This window comes from Sitophilus oryzae, unplaced genomic scaffold (assembly GCF_002938485.1).
Source record: "Sitophilus oryzae breed Bouriz unplaced genomic scaffold, Soryzae_2.0 scaffold_1181_pilon_pilon, whole genome shotgun sequence".
NCBI classification, from domain to species: domain Eukaryota; kingdom Metazoa; phylum Arthropoda; class Insecta; order Coleoptera; family Curculionidae; genus Sitophilus; species Sitophilus oryzae.
In genome coordinates this window covers 1167761-1182433 of record NW_022145817.1, presented here as the reverse complement: position 1 = coordinate 1182433, position 14673 = coordinate 1167761, and the positions used below count along the sequence as shown (strand labels likewise).

The window sequence follows — 14673 nt, the reverse complement described above, 5'->3', positions numbered from 1 at the left end:
CTTCAGTAGCGTATCGGATGTTTGTGTTAATAAATACTTATTAACTGATCTATTTTTATTAGAATTATATATTTTTATAACAATTTTAATAACTAAAGTAAACGCCACGAATGTTTGGGAGCGATTCATCGCTTGATGAAGTTAGAATCGACACGCGCGCTATCATTTTTACATTAAAAACGTAAATATTTACCGCAGACGTAGGTTTTTAAAGGCCCGGTCTAATCTTCTGCCTGCGCTCCTCCTACTTATTCTAAAATGTTAGTGTGATTGACAAAGACGATACTATATCGCGTTTCTTTGATTGATTCGTTTTGGTGCGTCAGTCCATTGGTGTGCTTGCAGTGCGACCACTGGGGCATTCCAGTTTATATTTATAACCAAATATATGTTTTGACAAGACTTTGACAGTTAAAACAACAAATTACAACAGATTATTATATGACTTGAAACACCACGGCACTGGCATTAAGTTTTATGTGACCTTGAACAGATTAGTTCACATGGTAGCGACCGATGAATCACTCCCAAACATTCGTGGCGTTTACTATACCAACATTTATTCACAACGTAAAATAAAATAACAAATTATTGAGTCTACCCCACGTCTACCCTACATCATAGTTTTACATTTTTTAAATAAAATTAGAACGGCACTGATAAACCGGAATTTAAGTCGGCCATATTTGAGGCCTATCGCGGTGTACCTAAGATTTTTGATATGCTCCTTCCTTAGTCTTCTTATTCAAAGAATGTCACTGTCTTTGAAAAATCATTTTACATTTTGTCTGTTAGACAGTTACTCTAGCAGATATGGTTTTAAGTTCTAAAGTTGATTTCTACCATGATTAATTAAAGCACAATAGCCGATACTTTAGAACTTAAAACCATCTCTACTAGAGTATTGACATTTACTCTATACAGGGTGCTGCAAATTCGGGGTATGAGCATTGGTATCTCGGTAACCGTAATAGATACGAAGATGGTTAAATTGGGGCAAAGTTGCGCTTTGGGATGTTCACCAATATGCCACCAAAAGAGTTGTAAAAAATTCAAGGATTGCTGAGTTTTTTGGAAAAAAACGAATTTTTTTGAAAATCAATTTTATTTTTTCCTGTAGTTCTTCTTCCTGTGCCTTGTGCTTAGCCGCACGTTGACGATTGTCTGTACTCTTCATACAATGTGTAGAGTGCCGTTTTTGGCTCTTCGAAATATGATGACTGCGTCGCTGATGTTACACCAATCCAGTATGTTTCTTACCCAGGAATGTTGTTTTCTTCCTGGGCCTCGCCGTCCCTCTATTTTTTCCTGTAGTTACTTTTTAGAAAATAAAAAAAAACTAACTGCACATTCTCATAGCCATTTTATTACGGCTATCTGATAGTATTTTTAGATTTTTAAATTAACTGATAATTTGTGAGATACAGAGGCCGACTTATTTTTTTTTAAATACGGACCTGCATTTATTATTTCATTTTTCAAAGAACTCGATCTCCTTAGTAAAATGATATGCCACACTTGATATTTTTTTTTGTTTCGGACATTTGAACACAATTTATTTAAACTAATTTCAAGTCCAGCTCTGTTTTTTTTAATATTTAATCTATTCATCATTACAATATTGAGATAAGCCTTCAAACTTAACAATGTCGTGGAGTAAAACATTGAATACGACAAATCAAATGCAATAAAACATAAATAATATAAATATAATATAATATGAACAATCAAATCATTTCCCCGGAAGATGGATTGGAAATGATAGAGCAGTATAATGGCCATCGAGGTTCCTGGACCTGTTACCAAGGGGCGGCGGGGTGTTACATTACTTGACGTCAGTTGTAAAAGTGAAATCATTATTTTTCAACATTTACAATAAATTTGTGCAATAGGCAAAGTGGTAACCCTTTCGAACATGTAGAGCATTACAAACTAGTCTGTAGAAGTTGATTTATTTATAATAACAGCGATTAATATTATGCATATTATTATATTGTACACTGAGATTTCAAATTCATAATAAAAAAGTTGAAAATAGTATCTTTAAATTGCTGACCTGGTTATTATTTATTTGAATTTTTCAATTGGCTCAATTTTCCTTATTCAATCTTAGTTAGAGCTGATCAATATTATTGCGATGAATATATTCAGATTAAATAATTTAAAAAACAGACTCGGACTGGAAATTATTTTAAATAATAACTAAATAGTTTTGTTGTTGTTAAGGTACCAAAAACAAAAAAAGTATAAAGTGTGGCATATCGTTGTACTTAGGAGACCGAGTTCTTTCAAAAACTGGAATAAAAGATGCAGGTCCGTATTTAAAAAAAATAAGTTGGCCTCTGTATCTCACAAACTATCGTCTAATTTGAAAATCTAAAAATACTGTCAGATAGCCCTAATAAAGTAGCTATGAGAATGTGCAATTAGTTTTTTGATTTTCTAAAAAGTAACGACAGGAAAAAATAAAATTGATTTTCAAAAAATCCGTTTTTTCCCAAAAACTCAGCTATCCTTGAAATTTCCAAATTTCAATCCTTAAACTTAAAACTTTTTTGATGGCATCTTGGTAAATATCCCAAAGCGCAACTTTGCTTCAATTTAATCATCTTCGTATGGTACTTCGTCTATTACGGTTTCCGAGATACCAATGCTCTTACCTCGAATTTGTAGTACCCTGTATATACTAGAAACACTATTTTAGAAGTATAGTGAACAGGATCCAAAATCAATGCTAAAATTGCTGTAAATCGTTACTGTCTTATTCAAACTCGAATATCTCCAATGAAAATAAATTCGCTCTTGCGATTAATCAAAAAACAAACTCTCCAGAAAAGACATACCTAGATGATAAAATGATTTTTAAAATCCTTGTGTTAACATTTTCCACAGTCTGTTTTGAACTTTCACCAAAATATCAAACTTTCACCAATATCAATATATATTAATAGGTAATTTTGTTTTCCCTCGTGTAATTTACAGATGGAAACTTTTATTTTTAATTCAAAAATAGATACCAAAATGTCAAATAATTTAACTACAAATTGATTAAAATCATCAAAATCGGCCTACTACAAAATATATTAAACTTTAAAATGCATCAAAATTTTAAGGTTTTTTTGCCGGTGTCGGTGAGTCTATTATTTTATATACACTTTCATGAACTGTAATTTTCTCGGGAAGCACCTTAGGTGGTATTTTTTATCTATAGTGTCACCCACTGAAATTTCTTACATTATTTTCTACACACGTTGTATTGATAGTATACCGTATGGTGAAAAAAAAACGGCGTCCAGTTGGCTTGGAAATAAACATCGATGACGTTTCCCATATAATTTTACATATAAAATGACAGCGATTTTCATTTAATAGCTATCTTTGACGTCGTTTTTTTTTTCGATCATATTGTATATTGTGAACGCCATAATTTAATTGTTTACTGATTTGAATACTTTTTATAGGGTGCGACGAGAGGTTTTAGGACACTTTTAAGTTCGGGATCGTCACTAGTTGGAAATATATCCCAATCATCCGGTGCAAGTTCAGCTGGATGAGAAATTTTAGGAAATTCAATTTATTTATTAACTACTCTGAAAGAAAAGACATTAAAAAATTGCGTGACTGTTTTTGTGAACCACGAAGTTTCCCTGGATGCCATTTTGAAACTTCTTAATCTACTCATTAGTGTCTAGTACAATAAAATGGATTAACAGACAATGTGGTACCTTTGATTAAAATCATGAATACATTATCTTTTTTCTATAACTCAGATTCAGCATTGTTTATAGTTTACAAGATCTATTGTTTATTTTTACAGAATGATTTGACTGTAATTTAAATTAAGTTATATTGCGTGTAGTTTTTCTTGTTAAAGCTCAACGAACACGGTTACTTGTTCCTTTAACAAGAAATAGCAGTTGTAATGTACGGAAATAGTTTATTATTTCCGTAGGTTACAACAATCCTTAAATTTATAAGAACCTTTTTTTATCTAGCTAAATATATATTTTTCTTTTGCACTTGCCAATTAATGTGATAAGAATGTCTCCTATTTATGTTAATTTCTGATGAAAACAAATTTATTATAAGAGTTAAAATTAATAGTTAACTATAATGTGGCTGGTTTGAAGATAGGGTAATTTATAAAGTGTATTTGTACGATAGTCCTATTTAATTTGTATATAACTGATTTCCAATATATTATCTATTGTAAAATAATACTCTTCTTGGCTTTTAGATTTCTTTTTGTAAATAAATTATTTTATTATATATAAGGTGTTTTTTTCTTTCCAAGACTATAGAGCATTACCCATACAGCCACGGTACGTACTATGTACGTACCTGGTACGTAGTGTTGGGACGAACGTCAGGTCCCTGGTACGTACAAGTACGTACATGTACGTACTATGTATATACCGGGGACGTACATTTTCCAACGCTCTGTACGTCCCTGGGACGTGGCAATGTACGTCCTATGTACGTCGCATGTACGTACATTCCAGTTTTGTTCCGGACCAAAACTGGACGTAAAATGACCGAAAGTACGTACAATGTACGTACTATGGACGTACAATATACGTACTATGGACGTACATTTTTCAACGACTTATACGACCTAGGAATTTAATTAGAAATAATTCAATGGAAGTCAGCTTAAAATATTTATTAATATAAAAACTCAGGTACAGGGTCCCTTATGTCTTGATACACCCGTGAGTCTGGCTTCGGTCCGGCAACTCTGTCTTTTATTGGATGTTGATAGATATTTTATTTTTTTATTCTGGAACTGCTTCTAACTAAAAAATACAAAAAGAAAACTAAGTATTCAAATATCTAATTCTTGCCTCTGTTTTGAAAAGATTGAATGAGCCGATTCTCAATCCTTCGAGGTTGTGACTATGCTAGGTAAAATAGTCACATTATATTATTACACTTTAACTTACCTTGAAACAACGAGCAACGAAGGCAACGACAAAAGAAAACAAGGTGGAAGCCAAACAACCTACGGCCACCATGACACACAACACAAAATCGAAAACTGGATCGGAGTAGGTGCGCAATCGAAAACTGGATCGGAGTAGGTGCGCACTCAGTGTATTGTTGTTTTTATTTTTTACGTTGATTAATAAAAGGTGAAACTACACTGTGTGCGCACGTGCGCTCTAGCTCTGCCAATCGAAAACGCCATTAGAAACCGCCCGACTTCCGATTCCGACAAGACTCGAATGTGACCGAATAACTTAGCGGGAAATTTAAACATAGGACTGCATAATTTTCCTGTTAGGCTTGATTGCATAATATATTGCATTTTTAACCCATCAGATTTCTTCAAAGGCTGTCATGCATTATGGTCATTGGATAATTTAGGAAATAATTTTTTATAGCGGTCGGGTTAGATTTATTAATAAAAGAAGTAGAGGTAGGTTAGAGTGACTTGAATTAACGTTACCCTAGAAAAGATCCACTGATCCAGTCCATTCATTATTATTGGGTATATCTGACCAAAATAATCCAGTCATGATATTAAAATTAAATAACATTTTGTAATGCGTTTTCAAAAATTTTTAAGATACGTACGTAGTACTTACTCACATGTACGTCCGTAGTACGTACTCGCATGTACGTCCGTAGTACATACTCTCATGTACGTCCGTAGTACGTACTCGCATGTACGTCCGTAGTGAAGTCCTACAATGTACGTAAATAGTACGTACATGGGGCACGTACTATGTACGTACACTTTTGTACGTACATAGTACGTCCCTAATTGGTCCCGGGACGTACCGACGTAAAATGGACATAAAATGTAAGTCCCTGGGACGAAGTGTGCTGTATGGGTAAGTGTCTATTTCACTAGTCCGAATCATCCGTTCACGAATCCTTGACGTCGGTTTCCAATGTTTCATAGGTATTTCATACATGTCCGTATATAAAATAAAGTTTCTTATATGCAACACACTGTATTTTATTTAAAAAATTAAAAGAAAATAATAATAAATTTGAATAAACAATATTTTTGGCGACATAATTCCGGAAAAAGCCGAACCGGTCCGAAATTATCAGAAGTTTCGGGTCGCGACCGTTGTAAGAATAGCGCCAAATAGTAGGTACCTATTTACATTGTCCTTATGGGCACTTTCCAATCTAAACTTGTTTCAGTTATCTATGTCTTAAGTTGTCAACCTATTATTTTGTGAACGTCAAAATTTTCTATACGTTCGGCTTTTGCCTAATTCGAACAAGTTTTAAATTGCAAAAAGCATTTCGGTGGCACTCACCTAGTATAACGGTAGTAGTATAGACAGCACAACAAATTACATTTGACAATAATAAAATCATATGTTGACAACTTGTATGTTAAGAAGAGTGAAACAAGTCAGTTTTAAAAAGATTCAAGTCTTTATGTCATTTCTAAAATCAAAATTATTTAAGTCTTGTCAAATTCAACGCAAGGTTCAAATGATTTAAGTCTTAAGTCTTTGACTTAAATCATTTTATTTCAAGTCGAGTCATATGTTGACAACTTGTATGTTAAGAAGAGTGAAACAAGTCAGTTTTAAAAAGATTCAAGTCTTTATGTCATTTCTAAAATCAAAATTATTTAAGTCTTGTCAAATTCAACGCAAGGTTCAAATGATTTAAGTCTTAAGTCTTTGACTTAAATCATTTTATTTCAAGTCGAGTCATTTTTGTAAAGACTTAAATCAATATAATGGCATTTCATTCGTTTTTATGACTTAAGTTTATATTTATGACTTAAATCATGATGATAGGCAAGTTAAGTCAGTAAAATCACAGTTTAAAGAATATAAATATATATTTATATTCTTTAAACTGTGGTAAAATGACTTAAATCAATATAATTACCCTCAAGTCAAGACAACCAGAATTTAATGTAAGTACGTTTTTTATTACAATTAGGCGATTTTCTTGCTAAGTATCATACTATTAATTTATTGTAGATACAGATGAGACCACATAAAATAAAAGGTTAAGTTTCAGAACAACTAGGTACAAACACAAAAATATGTTTTTTTTTATAAAATTTAACCAATTTTGTATAACTTCAAATATATCCATTAAGATGGATGTCATCGAATACATGTCTATTAAAAAGTGGTGATGTGTTATGATCACTATATGTAATATATCGATGGCATAAGCTAGGGTCCGCACAGTGGGGTATTTGACACTGATAGTTGATCGAAATTTTTTTATGTAGACCTGATATAAATTATTGCTATTTTCAATTAAAGAGGAAATAATATGAACAAAATAAAGGATAATTCGTCGATTCTAAAAAAAGAAAGAAAAAATTACTGTTCCAGTGTTTCCACGGTCAGTGCCAGTAGTAATATCGCAACTACTACTACTAATGCTACGACTGATCCGGGCGAACAATGCCCATACCACTAAAGTCGCTACTAATGCCAAATTGTGCTGTAACTGCTAATGGCACTAATGCGATCGCTTTGTACACAACAATGCCATCGCGGTTTACCTCGCATTAGTATATCACTGATTGGCAAATTAGAGGAAACCAAGAATGTTTTTCTCATTTTATCAGCAAAATCGCAAAAAGTCGCAGTATTTTATTTTACTGTATGAAAGCCCAATGTTTACTAAGTAAAACGTATATAGACAATATGCTGAATTCATCGAAATGCGCAACTATATCTCTAAGTATAATAAAAATGTCACAAATTTAATCAAATTTTCTGAACGCCTAACTTTTAGTTGCAAAAAAATCGTTAGTATAGAGAATATCAAAATAAATAATACGTTTTTGTAGAACACATACCTGCAGCTTGCTGAGCCATTTTCAATCAAAACGATAATATAAACGTAAAAGCACAAGAACAACAACAATTTATAATTTTAAACATAAAATTTAGCCATTTACCTCTTATCTGTGAGAAGTAATAACTTTGACGTTTCGTTGAAACAAATGAATGCAACTAAACACACCCATAGCAACGCCATTCATGGCAGAGATGATTTAACTTATCATTTATCTTTTTTTGGGAAATCTTAAACACATTTGCTTTTTCGAATTTCGATCACCTTTTTCATGCTAAAACCCCACCGTGGGCCGAAGGATTTTAAGATAACCTTTAATCTATTCGAGATAAATTTCTTTCGTCTATCTTTCGGGCTACATAAGGATGTCAGGGATTTACTTGAAAGATAACCGACTCACTACGTACGCGTAACACTATAAATAATCAAAACCGGTTCCGAAAAACTAACATTCTATTAGCTTCTTGAGAAATCCATATAAAATAAAAAAAAATCTCGTCGGACGTCGCGATAACCCATTATGAGTGCGGCTGTAAAATAAAAATAACTTTGCAATCATCCTTCAGTTCTATGGTGCATTCAGAAAACTTAAAAGCCATGGAAGAAGAACCTCCAAAGGATATTTTGGATATTAATACCCTTTTAATACTAAATTAAAATCATGTATTCGTCATTTTACATTTTATTGAAAATGTTTATAAAAGTGAATACTGGTTATCTGGTTGTAAGGCACTCAATAACCATTTTTGTCGGCCTTGTCTACTATTACATCTAATAGATACGTTGATAGTTTTATTTTTTACCTAAATTTAGATTTTTTTTCCATAGCAACTGTTAAAATTGCCTTATATCTATATCTATCAAAAATAGTAGATAAAATAGTACTTTAACCGCATAGGTAGGTTAAATGATACTTTAACAGCGAGGATAGGTTAAAAACTTTATTTCTTCTCGCACGTTTTTTAATTGCTTCCATTTTTGAAAATTTTTGTATTCTTTTTCATAATTTATTCGGGATTTAAACCGAAGTAGTTTGGATATGGCGTTTGTCGCCTCAGCCTGAATATCTGTTGGTAATTTACTTATTTCGTTTTGAGCTATTTGTGGCTGTAATTCAATCAGCAATCGACACGAAAGAGAATTAAAAAATATTGACTCAAAACTGACAACTAAAGAGACAGCTTTATTTATTTGTCAAACTCGTTTTGTTTTTATGCACAACTTTTTAAAAAATATTGTTGTTTGTACACGAGCGACGATAAAATTGCATTATCGTCTCCCGAAATTAATTCATCGCTCGTGAATTAATCTTTTCGGTCGACGATAAAATACCACTTTATCGTCTTGTATAAAAAATAACTATTTTTAAATTGGTTTGATTATTTCTTTAACCTATTACATTTTCTGTATATTTTATTTTTGTAACTTCAAAATTAAAACTATTAATAAAAAAGAAAAAACATTTTATTTTGTTGGCAAAGTGTTAATTGCAGGTATCTACTTATTGCATTCCCTTGTATTGGCGCCACTCTACACCACTAATTATTACCAACCACTAAGCATAAGTTGACAATTATAATTTTTAAATAGACAAAGAAGTTTTTAAATCATATTTATAGTGACTCGATATGACAATCTACATAGCAAAAAGCGTTTTTCATACATTAAGATATGTATCAATATCTCCGCCATGCAGAATCCACTCACTTTCGTGCAATTCATTGTGCAAATTTTACTATGCATGTGCAATCGACCATATAAAATATGGCACGGCAAAATATACATATTTAAGTCTGTAATTATCGAACCAATGGTCTATTTAATATAGCTATCAACCCGTAGGCTTTCTAATGTTACCCTGAACTGCTTGCTCACTATTCCGAACAAAATATATAAATCAATCATAGACCAGGACACTATATTGTCAATAATAAATAATTAATATTCTATAATAAACATGTAACATATATAACATTTATATTCTATAATAAACATGGATACTTCAAACAAAGTGCGGTATTAATCTAGGCACTTTAGATATTATTTAATCTCTGTTTTTTTTCCCAGGTAAGATTTCGAAAGACGATGACAGAAGAATAGCAGATGACGTCCCATACCAATCTATTTATTTTACTAAAAAAAGTTTCTAACATTTTTTAAGTTAACTATGTATGGGTTTAAATACAAATCCGTCATGCGTCATCTCTTGATGTTTTTAACCAGTTTTATTGGTTTATTTCAAAAATGACAGATCATATTTCAATTTTATTGGCTTTACGAAACGATGAACGACAAACGGACGCCGATGCGTATGAACTCGCCTTTAGATTTTTGAGGCTTGTCAAAGTCTTGCCAAATTATAGGTTATAATTTTGTGTCAATTTATGTCAAATGTCTGCGTTTAGGAAGATGATGCATTTTGATTCGTGTTATTACGTGTGTTTTGTGTCTTTTGAAGTCTAGTGGAGGAAAAATCGAGGGAAAAATAACTGTAGACCAAGAACCACAGTTTATAGTTAATACTGGCTGCCCAGGCAGAAAGTCTTATACACCAATAAAGTTGCCATCAATAAAATTTGTATACCATCTCGTCGTAGATAAGTACATCTCGTATATGGTACAAGGATCGTACTAAACATATACTAAAAACTGGAGTAGCTGAATATCGATATCACATGATAGGTAAATAATGGATTTTAGTACTGCAGAAAAATAAAGTCAAAAGGTAACGGGTTTAAAGAAATTAAGATTAAGGCTAATTAATCAACCTTTGAGGTATAAAATTTGGTAACTGTCATTATTAATAAAATAGTTTGTTTTAGTTATGTGGCTTTATTTATTCCTGTGGAATATTACAAATTTGTATTTGTACAGGGTGGGTCAAATTCGACGCTTTTAAATGGAAACACCCTTTTCTATAGGAGATAGACGAAAACTAATATCGGTGTCTGGAGCTCAATTTTCATTAAAACCATGATGGTGAAAACTGCACATCAATATCTGTTACCGTTTCGGAGTTACGGGGTGTTTTTCAAAATGTGCATTTTTAACAAATCGCTGTAACTTTTTTACTATGGAAAATTTTGTATTTCTATGAAAACATTTCCAAAGCACCTTTTTACGTAGAATTTAATGGTTTAAGTATATTTTTTTTAAAACTAATAATTTAAGAGTTATCAACAGAAAAATTGATTTTTTATTTGGGACACCCTCTATATTTTTAATTAACTGAAAAGAATTTAAAATTACCTTTCCAAAAGTATAGCACACTTGATATTTTCTTATAATCCCCTTCGAAATACAGAATTTTTAAAAGTTCGCCACTTTTAACTAGTAGGCTTTGGATCCCTTATTGATGATATACCCTTTAATGGAACTGGAAAACATATTTTTCCAGCAAGACGACGCACCGCCTCTGAACGCTGAAGTTGTCAGCAAATTTTTGCAGCCAATTTCAAGAATAATTGAATAGCTAACCAAGATCCCAGCCGTTGGCCGTCGAGGCCGCCTGACAGTGCCCATGGATCTAATCCTATGGATATATTTGCGGAAGAATAAAGGTTCCTTATTCTTCCGTATAATCTAGACAAGAATTAGAAATACTTAGCACTTATGAGAGGGTATCTTTCACCCCCACTGAGTTAATGAATTCCGCGAGAAATGTTCAAAAACTGCCCCGTCTGTCCATAACAGAAGACGGTCGATATGTCTGCTACAGGTAAACACCTGTAGCAAAATCTCATGTCTTGGTTTGCTATTTATTTTTATTGTTATTAGATATAGTTTAAATGTGTTGTGATGTTGGTTAAATATATTTTAAATTGTTATTAAATTCTGCATCTCTCATAGCAAATATTATTTTCGTTTTAATTGATTCTCACAGCTAGAATTTTTTTGCATTACAACCGGTGCCGTTCAAAGCCTACTTATTTAAAGCGGGCGAATTTTTATATACTCTATATCTCGAGAGCAATCGAGCAAAATATCAAGTGTGTTATATTTTTGGAAAGGTAATTTTAAATTATTTTCAATAAATTAAAAATATACAGGGTGTCCCGTATAAAAAATCAAATTTTCTGTTGATAATTGTTAACTTATTAATTTTAGAAAAATTTTACTTAAACCTTTAAATTTTACGTAAAAAGGTGCTTTGGAAATGTTTTCATAAAAATAGAAAATTTCCCATAGCAAAAAAGTTACAGCGATTTGTTAAAAATGCATATTTTTGAAAAACACCCCGTAAGTCCGAAACGGTAACAGATATCGATATGCGGTTTTCACAATCATGTTTTTGACAAAAATTGAGCTCCAGACACCCATATTAGTTTTCGTCTATCTCCTATAGAAAAGGGTGTCTCCATTTAAAAGCGTCGAATTTGACCCACCCTGTACATAAGTTATATTGATAAAATATAATAATAAATGCGGAAAGTTTCTTGAAGCTTGAAAGTAAGAAATAATTCTTTTTTATATTCTTTTGGTATGTGGTGGTTTTGTTCTTGTTTGTTTTGTATTAACACATACCGGTTTTTTTTAAATAAAATAACCCGATTACATTTTTTTCAGTTTTATACAGTTTTTTTTCACAATATTTTGAAGTAATCACTTATCAGTCAAATTTTAAATATATTAATTTCCTGCTATGCGTTCCAGTTGTACCAACTTATTTCTTTGTAAAATAAAATAAACTACTTTGAAATTAAAATGACAGACACATCTATCACTGTCAATGATCTTGTCGTTGGACATACTATAACCACAATGGTCCACAATCCATAGATGAATAAAGGAACCTACGTTGTGTTAACAACATATTTTTATTTTGACTTACCTCAGGATGCGCTCGACAGAAGCAATATTAGAGAAGTTTGAGAAGAATACGATATGTAAATCAAATGCTAAATTTGTAAATAGCTTTGCTTATTTTATTAAATGAGATGCAAGGAGTACCGTACTCTGCCTGGAATACACAAGTAAAAGAGCATGACAGAGAAAATCTTGGTTACTGTTCCAAAGAATCCATCTATGTGGTCTGAACTTTAGTAAAAAATAAATGATAATAATACAAAAGTTGTCTTCATACCAAGGTTTATAGAGTTATACGTTCAAAACATACCACATATTAATAGATTCAAAAGTGAAAAGTTTTTGTTAGTTTAGCAGGTCTTCACCCGCAGGCACTAAGGTCTATGATTTCGAAACTCTAAGCTAAAGTTCGGTGCCAATATCTTTAGACTGTGAGTTACTAAGACTATTCTTTAGTTTGGAATTGGTGATATAATTTTCCCATTATAAAACTGTGAATTACCTACAGGAATTTTTTATTTGGTTTCCATACCAAATGAAATTCCATACATCATAAAATATTATTTTACAAAAATGATAAAACTAATACAGACAGGGTTTTCAAAAAGATGTGCCATCTCTCGTGGGGAGATTCCTCACGTAAAAATAAGATTTATTTTTCATATCAACAAAGGTCCGATTCTGCTTTGTTTCGTAGTTACAGGGTGTTCAGTCTTAATATTTTTTCGATTTATTATAATTTTCGTCCAAGTACTTTTAGCGTTGCGAATGAAATTTTTATGGTAAAAGTTACTATAAATGCGACATATTTTAAAGCTAAAAAAGTGTCGACATATTCACCAGGGACGTGCATATGGGGTATCACTGGAATATTTTTTTAAAAAAAGCATGTAAACCACTGAAATTTTTTGCTCTTGTTTGGTTTGGTGTGAAATAGTGTAAGCTTCCCAACAAGCAAAATTTATTGCTAGAACATTCCCAAAACTTCGCAAAGCAAGGTGTAACATTGCTTTTTTCATTGTAGGGAGGTTTATGCAAGGTTTCAGGGTAGCTTAATCTTCTGCCAAATAACATTGCAGTGCAAGGTTGCACTTCACAATATTATTGAAACGTTGCTAATGTAACGTTCAAGAAAGTACTAATTTGGGATGTATTAGCAATATTGTTAATTTTACATCAATACAATATTGGTAAAATTATATTATTAATTATAATTAACTGACTTATTGCTAAAATAATATAGCAAAAAATAGATAATGTTTGCATTAAAAAACCATTTCATTCATCAGAGGGAAAATATAATTTTTTTTTAATATTTACTTATCAATTAATGAAACAGTTCTTTCTTGCGAACATTAGCAATTTTATGCAATTTTATTTTAACAATAATACATCAGTAATAGGTTATAATCAACAGAAACATTAATTGGTATTAAATTGTAGACTTTCAGATAGGTATAATATACTTTTACTAATATTGTATTGACGAAAAACATAAACGATATTGGTAAAAATATATAGGTATATCTCTATATCCATTGACTTAGAAAAAATAAAAATGCTCGATAAATATATCCCTACCAAGAAAGTCGAATTTGTCAAACAAATTGGAAAAAAAACAAATAAAAATTAGAAATTTATCACTTACTTGTTTCAAAAATATCAAAAATACTGTCAAGTACTGAGAACTTACTGATCTTTTCGGCTGCTCATTAAACAAGGAATTACTCAACTCTCACCTCCGAGTCGAATTTCTAAAAAAAAACTTAAAGCTGAATGTCTGAAATAATACAAAATATATAGGTACAGTATAAACATTATTTTATATTTCTTATTCAAAAATACAAAACGAAAGTATAACATTAAATGTATGTAGAAGGAAAAGCAGGATCTTCCATATTTTGTCTTCGCATGTTGAATTGTCTTATTCATGGTTTCAAATTCCTCTTCGGTAAAGTTTTGAAATCTATATCCAATCATTTCTAAAGTAGTAAAAATAAAAACAATCAGTTGTAATAAATAAAGCAATGTGAAACTTACCGCTTGTGACAGTAATCTTTGAGTCCC

General features: G+C 31.5%; 1 protein-coding gene across 1 annotated transcript in view; it reads left to right on the top strand.

The window, feature by feature from the left end:
• The window catches only part of LOC115891408 (mucin-17-like), a 100981-nt gene extending 96754 nt beyond the window's left edge, over positions 1–4227 (top strand). Inside the window, exon 20 of the mRNA XM_030911852.1 lies at positions 3462–4227. The gene's annotated coding sequence lies outside the window, so the exon portion shown is untranslated. The remainder of the gene's footprint in view (positions 1–3461) is intronic.
• The last annotated feature ends 10446 nt before the right edge of the window (positions 4228–14673 follow it).